A 21,421-nucleotide genomic window follows, 5' to 3' on the forward strand; every position below is an offset into this window, starting at 1 on the left:
TATTCCATTGCATGCCACTTAGCAGTGATGGCCCAGAAGGCAATCTCCCACCCCCATCCTTTCACTAAGAAAACATGAAGCTCTCCCCTTTTCCCTAGCATCTGTTCAGTAGCCCAGACACTACGTGCACACCTGCTCCCAGTCATAATTCATGTGGGAAACAGGCAAAGGCTCAGAAAGATGAATGTCTGGTGGGAACAGGCTAAAGGTCTGAGGTTGCCACGCTTGACATAATTATGGCACATCTGCATGCATGTTGCTCCTAAGGACTAGCTGTTTGTTTGGGCCAGTTGCCAACAACTGCACATACCAATCCCCTCCCTTGCACTCACACCTGCACAAGTAGCTCGTGTATCTTACTCTCTGTGCACAACTGGTAGAGGGCAAGCGTGTGATGGCAATTGTTTAGACTCCTAAATAGTATGTTTGCCTTGCTGTAGTTTCCATTCTGTACAGCGTCCATCAAAACAACAGCTCAACCTTGCACAAATATTGAAAGAAAAATGTTTGCCAGCTCGGGGAAAAAAGGTGCCAGCCTTTTATATCCATCATTCTGAGTATAATATTTTTGGGTGGTTGTTGTGTGGAAGGATGAGCTCCCAGACGCAAAGCAACCAATCAGCCGGTCGCCCAGCGAACTTGTCACAGCGCCATCTTTGAATAAGACCACAGGTGTCACCATTGTTAGCCGTGCAGTGCTAGAATACACAAAGGAGGAAAATAGAAGGCAGGAAGGAAGCACTCACATTACAGAATGCTTCACAGCGGAGGCCAGGTGGCTCAAGGGACTGGCAAGAAGGTCGAGAAAACCCTTCAGTGAGGTCACCGCTTCACATCCAGGTCATCTAATGGCTTTGATCGCCATCCTCCCGGGCGGTAGTTCAGTTCAGAGAGGACATGTGTCGACATTACAGGAACAAGCGCCATTAATTGGCACCCTGGCTCCTAAAAGAAGATGCAAGGGCAAAGATTTAGAGGGCAAGGAAGCTGAACTCATCCCTCACTCTTCAGCCTGCATTGTCTCCCGAAGAGGGGAGAATACTGACAAGGTGGCGTGCGAAAATTCACACCATGCTTACCGTTACTTTGGTGACAGAATATAGGGAAGACGAGTCCTCCAAGAGCCGGTCTGACATCTTTAATGAGGTCCAAATCCTAAAGAGAGAGAGAAACGACACTCGGTACCAGGAAAGGGAATCCACCCAATTAGGGTCTATTATTTCCTGCGGAGAGAAATTTCAGACTCAGCAGACTGCCTTTGAAAAGAAGGAAATCTTTGTAACACTCCCCCATCTCCATTAGTGGGACCAGGACTCCTTTTGCAAGCAAGGTCACCTGATTTATTTCTCTAAGGCATGAAGTAACTACATTGTTGTAAAAGCTGCCAGAATAAAGCAAGACCTGGAGTTAGTTTTATTTCAGGATGAATCAGAAAGCACAGTTTCCTCTTCTGCTTTAATAGCAAGGGCTGGATCACACAGGACTTTCTCCCTCTAATACAGGCAAGCAGTTCCAGGCTGTTCTTGGTTACAAACCATCTCTGCAAATTGTAAGAGCCCTACTCCTGGTTCAGAACAAAAGCCCATCTAGACCAGCATCGTTTCCCACAGTGGCCAACCAGATGTCACCCCGGGGAGCCCATAAAGAGGGTGGGGAAGCAATGCCTTCTTCTGCTGTTGCACGCCATTCATTGACATTTAAACGGTACAGATGGGGAAAGCAACATGGGAAATCATGGACACAATCAGCAGCAATTCTCATTAGTGTAGTGGCTGGAGAAACTCCCTCTGCAGTACAAGAGATTGGTGCTGTCTCTATCCGTGATATCGCTTTTATTGTGCACCATTTCTAAAAACAACTATAGGAATTAAAAACCTATATCCAGCCCATAGGCTATTGCAAACCAGTATGCTATGCATTATGCAGACCAATAGACCAACATGTTTCGGCCCTTCTAGGGCCTTCTTCAAAGTTTTAACACACACCAGTTCTTAACACATCCAAAATATGTTCAGCAGCCAATAAAAGCTCCAAAGTAAGATCTGTAAAGTATCAGAGTCACTTAATGAAAGAAGATGTCTCGTTTTCAGTCATTAGCTCTCTTCCAAAGGCTGCCCCAAATTTTCAATGGTATGTTTCCTTATTAGTGCATGTATTGCCAAGTCCTGGTCCACCACAGGGGGTGTAATGTATGAAAACTCCACTCTGCCCAAACCACCCACTGCATGTTTATTAAAAACATGCTTATCCTACTTTTCCAATAGACTTGCCAGGAACCCTCTGGCCACCAGCAGAGGATGGCGGGGTAGGGTTGCCAGATCCAGATTGGGAAACGCCTGGAGATTTAGGAGTGGTGCTTAGAGAGGACAGAGATCTCAGTGGGGTACAATGCCATAGAGTCCTCCAAACAAAGCATCCGTTTTTACAAGTGGAACCATTCTTTGTAGGCTGGAGATGACCTATAATTTCAGAGAATCCCCAAGTCCAGCCTGGAGGCTGGCATCCTTACTACCCAAACAATTAGGATCCTCAGAGTGGTGAACAATTAGAAAGCTCTAGAATATACTTTTAAAATCAGATGCACTCATACACCTATGAAGGTTGGTTCATACATATACATATACATATACATATACATATACATATACATATACATATACATATACATATACATATACATATACATATACATATACATATACATATACATATACATATACATATACATATACATATACATATACATATACATATAAAACATTGATAGGAAGTAGGATCAATAAGAGAACATCAAATAAAACAGAAAGGTCTTCACCACCTGGTCAAATTGCTTTAGGATGCTTTGGGCTGATCCTGCGTTGAGCAGGGGGTTGGACTAGATGGCCTGTATGGCCCCTCCCAACTCTATGATTCTCTGATTCTAAATACAATAATAGAGGGGAACAGTTGAATCTTCCTGGGAAGAGGATTCCACAGTTTTGTTGGCATCACTAAGAAAGCCCTGTCTCAGGGTGATACCTGTTCTAGTCTCAGATGGCACAGGCAGCGGAAGCAGCATCTTCAAAGATGACTGGGAGTAGGCGAGGTATGTTGATCATAAACCACATGGTTTCATGACAGCACCTTGAATCAGGACTGAAAGCCATTGAAACATGATTGGAGTGATGTGGACCCTATGGCTCACTCTAGTCAACATTCTTGGTCACGGCATTCTGTACCAATTGTCGTTTCAAGTCACTCTTCAAGGGCAGCCCCATCCAGAGCACACTGCAGTAATCAAATATATTTCTAACAATGAAAACTGACATATTAGAATAACAGTTAGACTAGAACTCCTGAGAAAGTAGATTTCTATTCCAGGGGGACTCTAAAACTGTGATTCCCTTACTTGCCTATTTCTTGCCCTTCGGTTTGTTGGTATTCATTTAAGTAGCCCTTATTCAAATTCTCTATGCTTGCAGTTGAAAATGGCGGAAGCTCAGGATAATTAGCAAGATATTTATTGGGCTATTGAATAAATCATAGGATGAGAAAACGACATCTAAAGAAATCAAAATATGAGTCATTTTAAAAAGTAGGCATTACACAGGACTGGATAATCTCATTATATCAATCAGATTTATTTTCCTACTAAGCAAGGCTATGGATTGCAGCACCCAGATCAAATTTTGCTCTTAATCCACAAGGAAAGTTGGCATTCAGAGGCAAAATCATATGCTCCGCTTTGTGTGTGGTTCTAAATTATTTATATACTCCATGTTTCTCCCCAATGGTGGCTCAAGTGAGTAAAATCATTCTTGTGTCTCCATTTCCCCCATAACAACCCCTGTATGCAGCAGTAAGTCAATTAGGCTGATAGACAGTGACTGGCCCAGGGTCAACATGTAAACTTTCCAAACCTGAGTCTCCCAGATCATATTCAACACTCTAACCCCTATGCCATGCAAGCTCTGGCATGTCGCTGGTTCTCCTGCCAACTCCCACACCCGCCCCCCCATTTTATGCCCCTGCAAGTTCATCCACTCTTTCTTGCCCAGCTTTACTCTGTATCCACCAGCATTGGCCCACAGTCAGTTCAGACCAAACAGAATCAGGAAATTATATTAATAGGGAATTCCAGAAGCAGTTTTCAATAGTGTCCAAGAATCAGGAGGTCAAAACAGTGTAAAGATCAGCTCCCAAAGATACAAGAAATCTAAAGTTTGATGAATCCCCCCCAAGAACCTGGAGAGAAGGCAGAGGAAGACAAGCTTGGAAATCAGTTTGGAAATCAAACCGTCTGGAAGGAGGCAATCCAGACAGAGGACAAACTATCTGTTGCCCAGGTAAACACTCAGAATTTTAGCCAGGTCACAGAGTATCATCTGGCTATCACCAGAGAATGACAACCTTCAACAACATCCACTAGATACAAGCTCACAAAAGTAGGTTCTTTTTCTATTGCTGTAAGCTGTGAATGGATATTGCTTAAGCGTTTCTAGACTTGGATATAAAACAGGATGACTTCATGTCCATATTTTAGGGTATTGTATTCTGGGTTAAAACAACAGTGAAAAGCATTTTGGGTAGTTTGTAACTTATGGATTCAGTACAGTTTTTACTGTTCTGGTCATTTGAACTTGCCAGATGCAAACATGGAAAGACACAAGAGCACCTGCTATCTCCAGAGGCATTTGTGAAAATAAGGTGTGACATCTCAAGAGGACATCTTGGCAAATGTATTTTGTAAATTAAAACTTCACATAGCGCACAAAGAAAGTTTTTATTTTTCCAAGATGAAAACAGTCCTTGCGTTGGGGACAGGGAAAGTCTTAATTAAAATCAACTCAACGCGGGTGGGGGGGGGAGGAGAGAAAGAGAGCTGTTTGCTCAAATGGGCTATTTTTGTTCCGCATTTACGAATTCTTTTTTTCTTCCTCTCTTTGTCTTCCCGCCTGGGCTTAGTATCAGTTCAAACAGCTAGTTCCAAAGGAGAAATATATTATTGGCAGCTGTTGGGTTCGTCTTTTATGCAGCAAACCTAATAGGAAAACAGCAAAACTTCTTCTCAGCGAACCTTCAGAGGGCTTTACTTTCTGGAATTCGTATGTTAAAAAGATCCCATTCTAATTATAGCATCTCTAAATTCTACGATGCAATGTAACATTTCTCTCCTTCTCAACTGTTCCGACTGCTTTACTCCAGGCAGGAAAAGAAGTGTTCCACCGTTCTTACTACAAAAAGCATGATAAACACACACTTTTCTGATTCTTTCCTTTTCCCATCTGGAATTGCACCTGTCTTGAAACTGCCCATTTATTGCTCAACAGATGGCATGACAGTAAACCGCTATGGATTTCTCAACCATTGTAACTCTGAGTGTGTGTGCATACCTTGGTAGGTACTGCTTCCCATACGAAAAGGACATTCGACTGAAACAGACCAAAAGCCTGCATTCGTCTTGAACGAATTTTGCGAACCATCGTTTCTGTTAGAAATGTTTTAAAATTGCAGACTGTGGAGCGACGTGTTTCGGCAAAACATTTGCAATGAGGATGTCATCTCGAGGACCCTTCTAAATGGAGAGTTATGAGACAGATGCAGCTGCCTTAATATGGAGTCCGAGCATTGGCCTATCAAGGTCAGATGAGGTTGCTAAAATCCAGGAGGGACATGAAGATCTGGAATTATAGCTGAACTCCAGACTACAGAGATCAGTTCCTTGGGAGAAGACTGGCTGCTTTGGAGGGTTAAATGTATGGCATTATGACCCACTGGGGTGCTTCCCCAAACTCTATCTTCCGCAAGCTGCATCCCCTAAATCTGCAGGAATTTCCCAGCCCTGAGGGGCAACCCTGTTTATTTAGTCTGGCTAGTGCTTCCTCTCTAAAAGAGCTCATGGCATCATCTATTACCTGTTTTTTTATATAACTGGAAATGGTGGAGATTGAACCCAGGACCTTTTGTTTCTGCTGTGTTACTGTGCCATAGCATCATGCCAATTTCACATGACAAAATGAATTGGAACCCATCTATTTCAAGGAACAACGGCCCTGAACAATTCCTAGTCCATACGCTACAGGAGCTTCCTGGTTTTGATGACACAGAATGTAACACACTGTTAAAGAGTGCGGGGAGGGTTTCTAAGAGAATCCTGTAGGCCAATTTGATTTGATTTATTTAGATGCTTAACCTGCCCTGACTAAATGCTCAAAGCAGGTGGCCACATTAAACCTGTTTAGAACATATTATTTAAAATCCTGCAAGATGAAATTTGCATGATAGAACAATTGGGTTTAATTTGTTTAGAAGCAGCTTAAACTGTCCGGTCTTCCAGCACAGTTCTAAGCCCTATCCCTGACGAGCTTAGGGGGGCAACCAACTCGAGATACCAACGTGACTTTGAGATATACCCATGTAAGCAAGAGATAGAATGTCATATTCTGCATGGGGATGCCATTCAATTATAGCTCATCTCCAGACTAAAGAGATTAGTTCCCCTGGAGAAAATGGCTGCTTTGGAGGGTGGACTCCATAACATTATACTCTGCACCCAAAAATCCCACCCACTGCCAAAATCTCCAGATATTTCCCAGCCCAGAGCAGACAGATATGCCAGTGCTATGGCCATTAAGCCCCTGTGACCACATACAGGAATACATAATATCAGACACACACCAGGGCATAATACTTGAAGTCTCTCCAGTTGGCTCCATGATAAATTTACACCAGCAAGAACACCAGTGTAATTCTCAACACCTCTATAGTACTCATGGCAGGTGTAAAACAACCCCCCCCCCCAGCTCTTGCTTGAGCCCAGCTAAGTCTGCAACCAATCTCAGCTCTCCCAAGCACTCCATAAACACCCACTGAGATGAGGGTTGACAGGTTTTGAAGTGGTCCCTCTGGCAGTTGCTCTAATATCAGCTTCCCTTGACTACCTGTCACATATCCTTCTGGATTGCCATCCATATAATGATTTCCAAGAAATCCTTATAAAACTATAGATGCCTTGTTTAAATAATCGGAAACTAATTTACAAGCTGTTAGCCATCCTAGACTCCAAGGTCACAGAAAAGTTGGCAGCAATATCCAAACAATAGAAACCCAGTCTGAAAAAAAGACAACTATACCAATATGCCTTGGGACTATTCATAATATCGGAGCCACGTTTGTTAGCATTGAGTATTTTAACAATTGGATTGATTGCTAGTAGCTTGAGCTGCAAACAGGCCTTGGTCATGTTAGTCAAGTTCATTTTGGGAAAGGCTGCAGCTGCCTGTTTCCTTTCAGTTAGCTTCTCCTAATGGGACAGGGTATTCCACCCCTCCCCAACCCATCCATTTGGCAACTTTTGCTAGAACGCCTAGTTCTCAGATGGTAAGGAACATGCTCTAGGGCTACCTCTCTCTGGCACCCGTGGTGGACACAGAAGGCACAACGATAGCTGTGGGCAACTACTAGCTACTGGTGTAATAAACTTCCTTGCTGCTAGCAGCTACTGGGAGGGGGGCATTGGTTGTGTGTGTGGTGCCTTTCAGGATCAAGACAAAAATAGTTCCACTGCAATTCCCTGCCAAGTGTGTTTAATAACTGGCTCATTAGTTACGCCTTGCCTCCTAACAGGCTCATCCAAATTTATCAGACCAACCTCGACCTCCCCAGCCCCAGAGAAGCTGCAAGAGCAGCATCCGATGCAGAATTTTGACCCCATCCACTGCTCATTGGTGCTGGAGGACTTATGATTCTCAGTATCTTTTTTGCTCTTTGCAAGCAGCCATCCGGGAGAGGTATAGGCCAGGATGGAACTTCATTACATGACAATGCCGTCTTGCTGTTTCATGTTCAGTTTGCTGTGTTCCATTCCAGCGTAAGGTGACCAGATTTTGACATTGGCAAAGCGGGACACCATTGACCGGGGGGGTTCTTGATTTAAAATTTGGTCTATATGGAGCAACAAAAAGTTTCATAGAACACATAGAACGCAAAAATAGTATTGTAATATATATTTTTTTAAATTTCAACATAAGTACAATTTGCCAGGTACCCCCAGATGTCCCTCCAAAAGTGGGACAATCTGGTCACCTTATTCCAGAGTCCATGAGGTATGAGTTCTTGCCTTGCCTATTCTTCGTGTTTTGCTCTGTTTTGCCAGTTTCTGGCCAAAAGGTGAGCTTGGCTTTTCTTTTCAGCCTACCCCTACTTGAGAGCTGAACCTTCAGCCCTTGTTCTCTCATGGATGTTGTCCTCTAGCTCCCCCTCACTGGCAGTCTTCAAGCAAAGGTTGGATACACACTTTTCTTGGATGCTTTAGGAAGCTTTGGGCTGATCCTACGTTGAGCAGGGGGTTGGACTAGATGGCCTGTATGGCCCCTTCCAACTCTATGATTCTATGATTCTAGCGAGTTGCTGAAGTACATAGTTATATGTTTGATTGTTGCTTCCCTAGTATCTGCACCCCCTTCCCTGGAAAAAGCCTCGGGCTCTTTAACCTCCACCTTCCTCAAGCCCTGGCAGGAGAAGAATTGGTCAGTAGATCATCTGTAGACATGCCAAGAGTGTGTTCATGCCAAGGCAGTGTTATGGATGGTTCACCCTTCACAGAGTATGGAGTTTTATTTTCCTTGCTGTGTACTGTGCCTCGGTGTAGTGGGGTGGCCAAAGGGTGGGGTGGGGGTGTTCCAACATGTATTGATGTCTGGGGCTATCCAGTGACATCACTGGCATTTCACAACATGATTGGTGGATTCTGGCAGGGTTGCTGAGGTCTACAGTGCAGTTGCTGTCCCTGCTACACCTTGGAGCTGGGTCTTTTGGGTACACATTTCCCTTTTGCTGAGTCAACAAAGGATGCTATCTCTAGTAATTATGCGTCGTTGCCTGAAACTTGGGCCTGGCCTCTTTGAAGTCTCTCTGGTGACAACAATTTAGTTGTTTTTGCCTTTTATAATAATAGTTCTCTTTACTGCTTTAGGTAGATTTCAGCCTACATCATAAACCTCTCCAGGGATTTTATGCCGTAACATAGGTAGTGTGGGAACCCACAAACAACTAAACATTTAAAAAATCTATTGCGTACCACTTTCAATAATGCAAGATTTTAAACAAATTAAAAGAAACTTTTCCAGATCATGCTGGTCAGGCCTGATTCAAATATAGGTTTGCACTTAAGAAGCCCTAGGCATCTAGTTAGTTTTTCTTTATCAGATTGTTAATCTCCTGAGAAAAGGTACACCTTTTAGTTCACTTGGAGTATAGTACACAAGAATATTACTAGAGACTCTTGCCTACATCTTTTTATTAAAGCATAATTATTTTCACTTTTAAGACAGAGTCACCTAAAATTAAATATCAATCACATTCCTAGATTTGGCATAGATAACGAAAGGAGGGCAATTATTTGAGAGCACAGAAATGGCTTGCCACAAGGAAGCCAATTACGGTCAGGATCAATCCAGTTTCCCATATCTATAGGTTTTTTAAATGGTCTTCTAACAATAGCTAGCTGTCCCACCTGATACAGCTCACATTCTTGGCTAAGTATCCCATGGCTTCAAAACCCACACGAAGTGGTTTCTATGCAAATATCTTCATAAAACATATGAAAGCTCTGTTCGTTTATCCTCGCTACTTTTTATCATAGCAAAAAAATATCAAAAACAGTGATTATAAGTGTTTTGAACATGTGACTGCCTGCTGTCTCTCGACCAATTTACTCATCTTTGAGGTTCCCTTCCATATTTCGTAAGACATTCTTGCCATTCTCAGATCTTGGAGAGTGAGCAGACGTTACTGACCTTGACGGAACAGGGGTCTGATTCAGTATAGGGAAGTTTTATCTGTCTTTTGTACCTGAGCTCTGAAATATATTTTGTCAATTGATATTGACTGTAGTCTCTCTAAACTACTTAGTGCCATATTAGTCTATTTCTGTTTCTTGTTCTCCTCCAAGGCTGTTCTTGGTCTCTGGACACCCTTTTTTTGGCACATTTCGATGAGAGGCTAAGCTAGTTCTGTTTCTAGCTTGCAGAAACATCTTCTGTAATGGTTTTAGTCATTCCCTGATATTCCTGGCCATATCCATGACAAAACTGCTGTAATAACGTACTGCTATAACTGCTAAAATAACTTTGTTCTCGTTCCGACACCGCAACATATTAAAAAGATGTCTAGATGCCAGAGGTTTAGGAATAGGAACAATTCATATAAATTATAAGAACAGCATGCAGACATTTTTCACCCACTCTTCCTCCAAGGACCTCAGGGCATATGCGGTTATTCTTCTGCCATTTAATACAATATCACAATGTATGTTAGAGTGTAAGAAAATGACGAATCCAAAGTCATCCTGTAAACTTCTTGGCAAGAGAGAATTAATACTACCAGGCTGGCTGTCACCGTATGTGTAGGGGTGGCCTGTCTTTCAGGGGCAAGATAGCCAATGTAGTGTAGTGGCTGGAGCGTTCGGGTTCAAAGCACAACTTGACTATTGTTGTATGAACTTGGACAATCACTTTTCTTCAGCCTAACCCATCTCATGTGGTTGTGAGACCTGCAGTACAATCCTCAGCAGTCTTACGTTCTTCTATGTCTATTCAAGTCAATGGGATTAGAAAGGAGTAACTCTTTTTAGGATTTTTAGGATTGCACTGCAAAATATATGGAGCCGCCCCGCTCCATCCCGCTCCATCCATTTTCATTGGTGAAGCTCTCAATTGTTTTAGAAGCTTGAATGCCATTTTTACATCATTTCTTATTAGAAGGGTTGATGGTAGATGATAGGTAATAGACAGATGGATAGATGGATGGAGGCAGACTCAGGGCAGTGAACAACATATACATAATGCAACCAATCATGCTAAAATCATGTTAAAATTTTCACAATCTAAAAGCCTAAAATCAGACTAGGGCCAGAACCTTAGGTCCTGGGTAGCATGCAATATAGGAGAAAGGCCAGTTTAGGTGTTACTTGTTTTCAATCACAGGGTAAGAGTTCCATTTTACAGGCTCTGCTGAACTCAGTGAGTTCTGATGGGGCCCTGATGTTTTCTGGGGGCTTGTTCCACCAGGCAGGGGTGAGTCGAACTTTCCTGGGGCCAGGGTCCACCAGTCTGTTTGTGTTAGCTTGAATGCAAGTCTCTTCGGGGGACATATTCATAATATCATTTGTATATCAGTTATGTGCCATTCACATGCCACTGGATGGGAAAATGTTAAATGGTCTACATTTACTTGGAAAATTAAGCAGGAGAAAACAAATTGATACAAAAATACTTTATAGTTTAGATTCACATCAGGGAGAAACAAAAATGAGGATTTTTTTTTTGAAACAGTATGACCGCAAGATTTAGTAGCATTCCTACCTCAAGAGATGTTGACACTTAATGTCAGCTGTCAACAAAGGCTGTCAACTCTCCGGAAGGAAATGCCCAGTCCCTTTAATAGAAGCTTAATGCAGTGTTATTTACCTATATGCTTCTGCTGCCCATTTCCGCACATTAAGTCTCTGTTAAGCTGATGGGACATCTTTTCCCAGAACTGTTGACAACCTGTATTCAAAATGCTTTAGCATCTTCCCAAATTTGGGATTGTAAAATAAGCAGCTTGTTAACTTGCAGGAACATTGCAGTGGACTATGAACAATTTACCTGACCATACATGTTATGTGGATGAAATGTTATCCTCTGAAAATATTTTCAGGGAGAAAATTGTAAAAGAAGTGGAGATTCATGAGGCACAGAGAGACAACTGTCTTTTCCATTCTGTCAAGGGCAAATGAGAAAGACCACTATGAATCTTAAAACTACCTTTGTTGTGTATTTTTTAGACTGCGCACAAGGTTTAGTAATAAAACACGCTTCCAAGTGAAAGGGCTTTCAATTTAGTACTTAAAAGCTCCCCCAGCTAAGATGGTCAAGTCTTTCTAGGAGAGACTCTCTTGCATATAGGGCATGACCAATAGAAGCTTTAATCCAGCAGTCACCTTATCTTCATTAGACAGCAGAAATGGACTGTCAGCAATTTAGAGAAGTGAGGTACCCGGCATTTCGGAAGGATATGAAGACCGAAGTAGATTCAGATAATCTGCATTATCAGGAAAGCATCACACAGGTTTTAATTGGCAGCCAGTGGTTGGATTTGGTAGAAGGTTCAGTGAGATTCTTTCAAAGCTGTCATTGATTTTGACCAAAGTTTCTTAATTACCTACAACCTGAAGATATTTTTTTTAATCTTTATTTTTGTAGTCACACTTCCCAGAAAGCCCCGGGTAGGTAACAGCATAAACTAAACAACACATCAGAATAAAATCACATCATAAAATCACAAAACATATCTATAAAATTATATAATTGCCCCCAGTAAACTAATTTAAATGGATCAACTCCTTGGAGGGCAGATTTTCCCTCTGTTTCAGTAGTCATGCCAGGCACTACTTGATGATCCATCAGGGTATCGACCATAGTCCTGGTGGGACAGCTCTGTCTTGTGGGTCCTCTAGAACTGGTTAAGTTCCCACAGGACTCATAATTCCTTCAGCAGAGTGTTTCATGGGGCCAAAGCCACAAGGGGCCCTGTCTGAGGCCAGTCTCACTTCCTTTGGGCAGGGATACGCAGCAGGTTTTGGTCAGATGATCTTAATCGCCTTTGGGGGAGATAGTAGAAAAGGTCATGAGTTTCAAGAAGATGAAGTGAGCACATGGTTCAGAATAAGGTTGTGCACCAAAGCATCCAAAGCGGCCATTCCAGGCCGAAGCAGCCAGCGGCGTGGCGCGGGGGGAGGCTCCAGCGCCGGCATGCAAGTGCAGAACACTGTGCCTGTGTGTGTGCACTGACTGGCGGGCCAGTGCCCATGCCTCCCCTCTCTCCCCCACACCGCGGTGCTGGCTGCTTTGGCCTGGAACGGTCACATCGGATGCTGCCGCACACAACCCTAGTTGAGAAATTCCATCGATTGATAAGATTATCATATGGTAAGCAACATTCCATAGATGAACAGGCTTGGTTACTGTTCAGCATATTATCTACATCATAACAGAGCATGGGGAAAGATCATGTACAAGCCAAGACATCATCTTAATATTTACTAACATTTATTTCTGTTGAGGCATAGCCCCTTTTTTATATTGATGTGTCACAAAGGCTGATGGACTGCAAGTTCAAAAGAGGTTCCATCGTTTGGGTAGCAATGGACAAGACTACAAACTAATTTGTCATGGTATAAGGATGTACTTTGAGTCTGATTAGAGGGTCAACTTGATACTGACAACTGTGTTTACTACTTGGAGGTTACTCAAAGCCCCATCGGATGCAAAATGTTGTCTGTGTTAAGTGACCTAGTAGTGGTGTGGGGCATTTCCCTATATCTTAACTGCCCTAGATCCTCTACTGTGTACAGTATATACATTTTTTTTCACAGTACAGTAATGGATGACATGGAAGCTTATACCCTATGATAAGTTTACAAGCAGTCACCATGTGGTAAACATCTGTATTTGCCCTATGGTCAGGTTTTGGAAGCAAGGGTCTACAATTGTGCTAGGACTATCTTATCGTGTTTTGGCCATCATCCAGAGAACACATTTAGGCTTACTCCAGAGTATACATATGCCCAATGGGACTTTTAATTTCTCTCCCTCTTTGAACAGCAATATCCTGTGCCACAGAGCACATTGCTTTTTGAAATTCCCCTAAGTTTCAGAAGTGATTTTTCACTGCAAGCTGGAGAAAAAGGTCAAAAGCACTGCTAGGCATATGGGATTAGAACTGCCATGTAGTTCTTTGGATTATGGCCATTTTATCTAAGCATATACAATATTTCAAGCTTGCAGGTTTATCTAATCACAAATCAGGAGTCCTGATCTCATGCAATTTCCCTCCCTTGGCATTTCACTGGTCATGTGAATTAACCGTTTTCCATAGGAATTTATTTATGCATGCAAGCTTGTTCCAATAAGCTCTGCACTGACTTTTTCCATTTATAAATAAAAATGTAATTATTAGTTATATTTTTAAACATGCCCACACCACCCAGAAGCTTTGCTGGATCTTCTCATTTAAGTGCATAATTCTATGGCAAATTTTGCTGAAATGTTAAAAATCAGAATGTTGGGCTCTGTGCGAGAATGGTATTATATTTATAAGCAGATTCCCTCTTTCGAATATACTTGAACATTTTATGGCGTGTCTAGACCACATCCTTCCTTTGGCGGTTCTTCTCCAAATGATTTCCTTTTTTACATTGTACACTTTTAATCATCAATATGCTGTGGTTTGTGTGACCATGCTTATGAATCAAAAAAATTAGGACCATCAAAGTTTATGGCAATTCAATTTTCCCCTTAAGAACAGCATTTATCTTCTTCTCGTTGCCTGTTTTCCGCTGCCCAGTAGGGTTAATGATTTATTTGGAATGTAAAATCAGCCGTGTTCCAAACGGTGCTGTATCCCTGCATTCGATGGCATTCAACCATGAAGGTGGCCAAATAGCCATCTCTCAATTCACTAGCCTGCATGGATTACAAATGCCCTGGATCATCATGGGCAGGTGGTAATCCCCATCCATTCAGGTGATTGCACCTGAGAAGACACTGGCATTTGTGCGTTTTTTGTGCATTCTTCAGAGTGGAAGGATGCACAAAGAATGTGCAATCCCATTTAGAACACATAGTTGATATGAACACGTTTGGTTTGGGAAGTCAACTGCAAAAAAAGACCAAGATTGTAACGCTAGAAGCTATGGAGATGGTCAGATACCTGCAGCAGCATCCCAAGAGGTTACAGAATCCCTTGTGGAGAGAGGAAGGGAAGGCCATTGCAACCCACTTTGAGACTCCTTTGGGTAGTGAAAACTGTTCTTCTGTTTGAAGCACTCCTTGTGCTTTTAAGTATTCAGTTGTTAAGAACACAAGAAGAGCCATACTGGATCAGACTAGCATTCCATCTAGTCCAGAACCCTATCTCTCACATAGTCGCCAACCAGACAATTCCTCACAAGTCCAACAACAGGGCATAGAGGCTGAAGCTTTCCCTTGGTATTTCCTCCTAGTACTGCTCTTCAGAGGTTGACTGAATGGGGCGCTTCCCTTTAGTCACCATGGCTCATAGCCACTGATAGACCTTTCCCCCATGAAGTTCTCTAATCCCCTTTTAAAGTTGTCTGGTCCTTTTTCTGTCACTCTTGCAGTGAACTCTGCACATTTTATTCACTCACTGTGTAAAGAAGTGTAAAGAAGTATTTCCTTTTGTCTCTCCTGACTTTACTGCCCATCAGTTTCATTGGCTGTCCTCAAGTTCTCGTATTTTGGGAAAGAAATAAAAGGTTGTCCTTGTCAGTGCTCTCTTGATTCATTAATATCAGGGATTCCCAAACAGAGTTCCCGGGAACCCTGGTGTTACACAAGAGCTCTCCAGGAATTATTTGGGTGTTTCCCAGAAGTTAAGATGGCCACTGATATCACCAGACATCACTGGGGCCCACTTCCCCTGTTGCTCTAGTCTCTTTCTCCACAATGGAAATGATCGATCAATTGACTGGCTGGCTCCCACATCTTGTTTTCACACCCAATTCTCTGAAGGGGCATGTCACCAGTTCTGAGGTTCCTGGAAGCCAGAAAAATATCTCAGGGGTTCCTCAATGGTCAAAAGGTTGAAAAGGGCTGATTTACATAGTCCTCACAACATTGCCAGCTTGCTGTAATGGTTTATAGTATGGATTTTTAATCTGGTGAGCGGGATTTGATTCCCGGTTCCCCCACCTGCAGTCACCTGAGTAAACTTGGGCTCGCCACAGCCCGGATAAAGCTATTCTGATGGAGCAGAAACATCAGGGCTCTCTCAGCCTCACCTCCCTCACAGGGTTTCTGTCGTGGGGAGAGGAAAGGGAAGGAGATTGTAAGCCACTTTGAGACTCCTTCAGGTAGAGAAAAGCAGCACATAAGAACCAACCCTTCTTCTTCTTGCTCATTTTTAGTCTAAGTGGGGGTTTGATTTGTTTTTTTTTTTAAGAGTGTCTCAGGATTACTGTTCTGCCCCCAACTGAAATTGGAAGATAACATGGCTTATTTCTGTGGGGAAAGTAAGTTGCTAGTCCAACAGGCAACTGTTCTGAGATGTGTATGGCATAACCTGTGCACTTCAAAGGCTCCTACATTTCACTCCTCATCTTGTTTTACGTTCAGCCTGCGATTTTAGTAGTAATCGCCACGGTTTAGTGTGTGATTGTCATGACGTTGGGGGGGGGGGAGGGTTGCACGCCATCTCCTGTCAGTTCCATGGCTCTCACACCGAGCTGTTGAATTCCCTTTCCCTAATGAAAATATATGGGCCTACAGTCTCTGCACTGGACTTTAATGAGCAGCGGAGGAGACAGTTCAGCTTACTGCCGCCGGAGGCTAAGCGGAGGGAGCTGAAATCTCTCAGACTTCTTCCCGTCAAGCCTCTGCTTGACTTTCACTTGCAAGAGGAGAGTCAAGATGTGGAACGCACCGTGCTATTAAAAAAAAAAAAGCCATTCTCCAAAGTTTCAGCCTTCCAAGAAACACGTCTGGAGAATGACTTGATAATAGCTGGTCTGAGACACACAAGCAACTGGTTCTTCTCCGTCACAGGAAAACAATGAGAAAAGGACTCTTGGCTGCTTTGTTAAGAGCAGAATCAGTCAAGCAGAGCATTCCACTGGGGTCCAAAATGAGTTGTCGCAAACAGCGGCCGCATGGTTTAGCATCGCGTACAATGGCCACCTGCTATTTTCTATGCTGCATCTCAAAGATAAGACGCAACATATTATTTTAACTAGCTTCCATCCTCACCCGTGCATCCCAGGGGCTATCAATCAACCCATTTGAGGGGCCATAACAATACTGAGAGAACACAATCTGAAACTGCCCTTTTCATAAAATATTAGGTCGAATGGTACTTGAATCTTTTTAAAAGGAAAGAATATATGCCATTGTTCTGGGGGGGGGGAGATGTGGGAATCAGTTTCAACTGACTTTTAAAAGAAGACAATAGTATGCTTTGCTTTAGCCCTGAGCACAACCATGGCCATTTCAGAGGAATTTTCTTACTTTTTTTCCCTATGAATTATTTTCATAAAAGATAACATCATCCTATCCTGGCCTCAATCAGGGCCAGGGCCTTTTTGGCTCTGGTCCCAGCCTGGTGAAATGAGCTCTCAAGGGAGATCAGGGCCCTGCAGGGCCTCAATCAGTTCTATAGGGCTTTCAAGATGGAGCTATTCCACCAGACTTATGGTCAAGGCCCACAATAATGTCCACCAAACAGCTGACCTCACCGCTAGGAGGAGAAGGAGGAATTAGAAGATCAGCTCCTTTCTAGAGAACACCCCTGTCTGGGTATTTTAGAAGGGTTAATTGTGTAGGCCTATAGCTTTAAAGAGCCTCTTGTGGTGCAGAGTGGTAAGGCAGCAGACATGCAGTCTGAAAGCTCTGCCCATGAGGCTGGGAGTTCAATCCCAGCAGCCGGCTCAAGGTTGACTCAGCCTTCCATCCCTCCGAGGTCGGTAAAATGAGTACCCAGCTTGCTGGGGGGTAAACGGTAATGACTGGGGAAGGCACTGGCAAACCACCCCGTATTGAGTCTGCCATGAAAACGCTAGAGGGCGTCACCCCAAGGGTCAGACATGACTCGGTGCTTGCACAGGGGATACTTTCACCTATAGCTTTAAAGTTTTAAAATGGTTCATTTTACTGATGTTACCAGGTACACAAGGAGGATCTGAGTGAGAACAATAGCATTTCTGTTTCATTTCATTGTACATTAATTTATTTATTCTTACTTCATGTATACTTCACCTTTCTGGGCATACTCAGCAGTTGACATAGTTCTCGTGTCCTCTATTTATCCTCACCACAACCCTGTGAGGTATGGTTGCTGATCTGGATTGGAAAATATATGTAAATCTTGGGTGTGGAGCTGAGAAGGGTACAGTTTGCTGAGAGGGCAGGTCTCAAAATATACAGTCGACCTGACAAAGCAGCGATTTTTCTCCAGGGGCACTGATCTCCGTCCTCCGAAGAATCTTGTCGTACTGAGAGATCTCCATGGATCACCTGGAGTTTAGCAACCCTACTGTGAAGTGAATTAGGCTGAGAGTGTCTAACTGGCCCAAGGTCACCCAATGAGCTTCCATGACACAGTAGGAATTTGAATCTCATTCTCTTGGGTGAGTTTCTGATACTTCAGAGGTAGTCAAACTGCGGCCCTCCAGATGTTCATGGACTACAATTCCCATGAGCCCCTGCCAACAAACGCTGGCAGGGGCTCATGGGAATTGTAGTCCATGGACATCTGGAGGGCCGCAGTTTGACTACCCCTTCTCTAACCCAACATTTCTATTTTAAAAAATTACCATTGAGAAAGCCCAGAAACATTCTTCAGGCTTCGAGAAACCCCAGTAGTATTACGATTGTGCAGAAGATGGCTGGGAAGCATGGCTGTGTACACACCCACCTGGGGCCCCTTCCCTTCCCACCCCCTCTGGGCCCATCATTGGCTTTGGGGAGGGGGGGCTAGGTCGATATGACCGTATATGGTCATATCATGCGATAAATGTTTAACACATTTTTAAAATGTATTAAAAAATTAATTGCCACCCATTCAGGAAACCCTTCCAGAGCTGACATGAAACCCTGGTTGAGAAAACCTGTTCTAACCATTATACCACAACTAGCTCTCATGCCTACCAACTGTAGATACTCCTTCATTTTCTCTCTCCTACCAGCTACAAGTATTTCTTCACTTACAATAATTATTCATATGCCAGTTTTTCCCTCTTTCTTAACACCTTCCATTTGTCTCCTAGATATTGTACTCAGAAACATATTAATACTGCTTCTTTTTCTCAAACACACACACACCATACTAGGCATAGGAGCAAAGATTCAACCACAACAACTAGTGCTGTGGATTATTCATTATGACCTAGTTCAGAATATAAAGCAAATAGTTGTTTTGAAAATTATGAAGTGAGCATCATTTCCCCTGAGAAATTTTTCTCTGTATGAAAATGCAAAATGGAAATTGCTCTGAAATTAAGAGAGCTTCTCTCGACTTTTAGCACATCTCTATGAGTGGACCACATCACGGCCAGCAGAGTTTTAATCCCATCCCAACTTTCTAGGCTTCAGAACGGCTCTGATCCCAGAGGCTCATGTATCAATGGCCTGCCAAAGTCCTGGCTGACCCCTGGAATGAAAAAAATTCTCAGGCGTTAGAGCCCAGGTTGCCCTCGGTCTACTAAGGGCTGTGGGCAATCAAAACACAACAGAGATGGCTACAGCAAGAGTAGAGGAAGATTCAGACTGTATCCGATGGGCAAAAGCATGTTTTAAGGCATACTCCGTGACATGGATGGCAACGAAGAAGACTAGTTGGTTTTTATACCCCGCTTTTCACTACTCGAAGTAGTCTCAAAGCAGCTTACAATCGCCTTCCCTTCCTCTCCCCACAACAGACACCCTGTGAGGTAGGTGGGGCTGAGAGAGTTCCGTGAGAGCAGCACTAACAGGGCTGTGACTAGCCCAAGGCTACCCAGCTGGCTGCATGTGGAAGAGCAGGGAATCAAACCTGGCCCTCCAGATTAGAAGCCACTGCTCCTAACCATTGCCCCCAAGCTGCATTTTCTGCCACCACTGTGGAGTTCAGGTGGACGTGTTTAACATGTAGACCAGCGGAGCTGTTCAGAGCGGTCAGAGGCCTGTTGGGCTCTGGCCTGATGGAAAACATGAACTGCTCAGTGGCCCACTGTGGCCATTTTGCTCATTATTTTGCAGATAAAATTTCTCCTATCTGTTCCCACTTAGAGTCTGCATTAGCAGTGACAGAGTCAGATGGGTCCAGCAGGCCTGGAGACATGGGGATCCAAGCATGCACGTCGCTTGATTCCTCCGGTGGATGGACAGCTAGCAAGAGCCTTCCTTTTGGTCATCCAGCCCATTCCCACTCATAACCACCCTGAGAGACAGGTTAGGCTGAGTGATTGTGACTGGTCCAAGGTCTCCCAGAGAGCTTCCTTGGCACCATGCTGCTCTCCGTTTTTCATTCACTGTGTTTCAGTCATAATAGAAGCTAGAAACTTGCATTAAAATTAAATTGCAATTCGTTGCAAGTTGAAGTTTATAACAAATCCCACACGCTATTTATTCTCCCCCTCCTGCCTGTGCTTAGAATTGCAGAGCTCACTTATTCATGGAATACAGGGATTTGTGAATCTGAAGCTGCTTTTGGGGAGGAAAGGATGTTTCTGGAGAATAACACTGTTCCACTCAAATCACAGCTCTCAGCAAAGAATCTTTGCCATTCAACCCCTTTACTGGATGTCACCTAATAATTAACTTTCCATGCTTGACCTCCATGCATGCACCAGGTGTCATTGGCTTGTTTTCTATTCACCTAACACTCTCTAGGTACACCAGTTATCTTGGCTTTTCTCAGCAGGTTTTTGCGTATAATTTACAGCCTAATAATTCACAGGTGATAAAACTGTGGGATGAACATAACTAACCGTTATAATGGGCTTCTTGATGAATAGATTCTTATATCTCTGACAATATTTAGCAGGCAGCATATAATATACTGTTTTAAAATTGGGAGTCAGGGAAAGAGATATTTCTTTTTATTGCCATGTGGCCATGAATGTGATTTTGTTTCATGTCTGGTTGCTGGAAACCTCCATAAGGGAACTTCTAATTATTGGAAATATTGGAAATATCGAACTTTCAGCTATTTGATGTCTCCAAAACCTTCCTAGGTTTGCATTTTATATACTTTGTTATTTTATTCAGATGTGCAGGGGGTTGAGCAGGGGGTTGGACTAGATGGCCTGTCTGGCCCCTTCCAACTCTATGATTCTATGTACTGTAAATAGATATATGTGCTTTTCTCCCAACATAACCCTAGAACCTGCACATATGGCCCCTGGCCTCTCCCTCGTCTGCATGTCAAGGAAGGCTTTTTCCAAGTTGCATCCAACTTTCCTGATCCTACTAACTTAACTTCTTTTTCTCATTTAGTGGAATTCTCTAGCCTATCCTAAAACACACATTCTTTCCTGCTCATACCTTCCTTTCTTGAAAAGAGATGATGTTTCTACTTTAACCCATCCCATTCTCCCCACTCTCTACCCAACATAGAATGCCCAGTTGTGACTTCCAGGTAGAAACCAATTTTACCTTTCATTTCCAGCCTAGGTTTTCTGGTGACTCAAAAGCAGCTTTTCAAAACACTGCAAAGCATCCTTGGTTCTTCCCCTCAAGGGTTAATGTAATTAGTAGTTAATTGGTTCCATCTTGCAGGTGTTACTGATTGTGCTCCCCAGCCTAGATGCCTCAACATCTTCAGGGCCAAAGTATGGAATGGGCTAATTGGCTCTACTTGAGAACTGGTGAGTCATGATGGAAGAGGCAGTGAGGCAATCTTCTAG

At 43.2% G+C, this 21,421-nt stretch overlaps 1 long non-coding RNA gene across 1 annotated transcript; it reads right to left on the reverse strand.

The window, feature by feature from the left end:
* Nucleotides 1–518: 518 nt before the first annotated feature.
* Nucleotides 519–21,394, reverse strand: LOC143820444 (uncharacterized). Its single transcript, XR_013225347.1, has 3 exons — nt 21,171–21,394; nt 1,080–1,155; nt 519–945 (listed from the first exon to the last, which is right to left on the reverse strand). It is a non-coding gene; the product is annotated as an uncharacterized LOC143820444 (long non-coding RNA).
* Between the last annotated feature and the right edge of the window lie 27 nt (nt 21,395–21,421).

The sequence above is a fragment of the Paroedura picta genome, chromosome 11, assembly GCF_049243985.1.
Source record: "Paroedura picta isolate Pp20150507F chromosome 11, Ppicta_v3.0, whole genome shotgun sequence".
NCBI lineage: Eukaryota > Metazoa > Chordata > Lepidosauria > Squamata > Gekkonidae > Paroedura > Paroedura picta.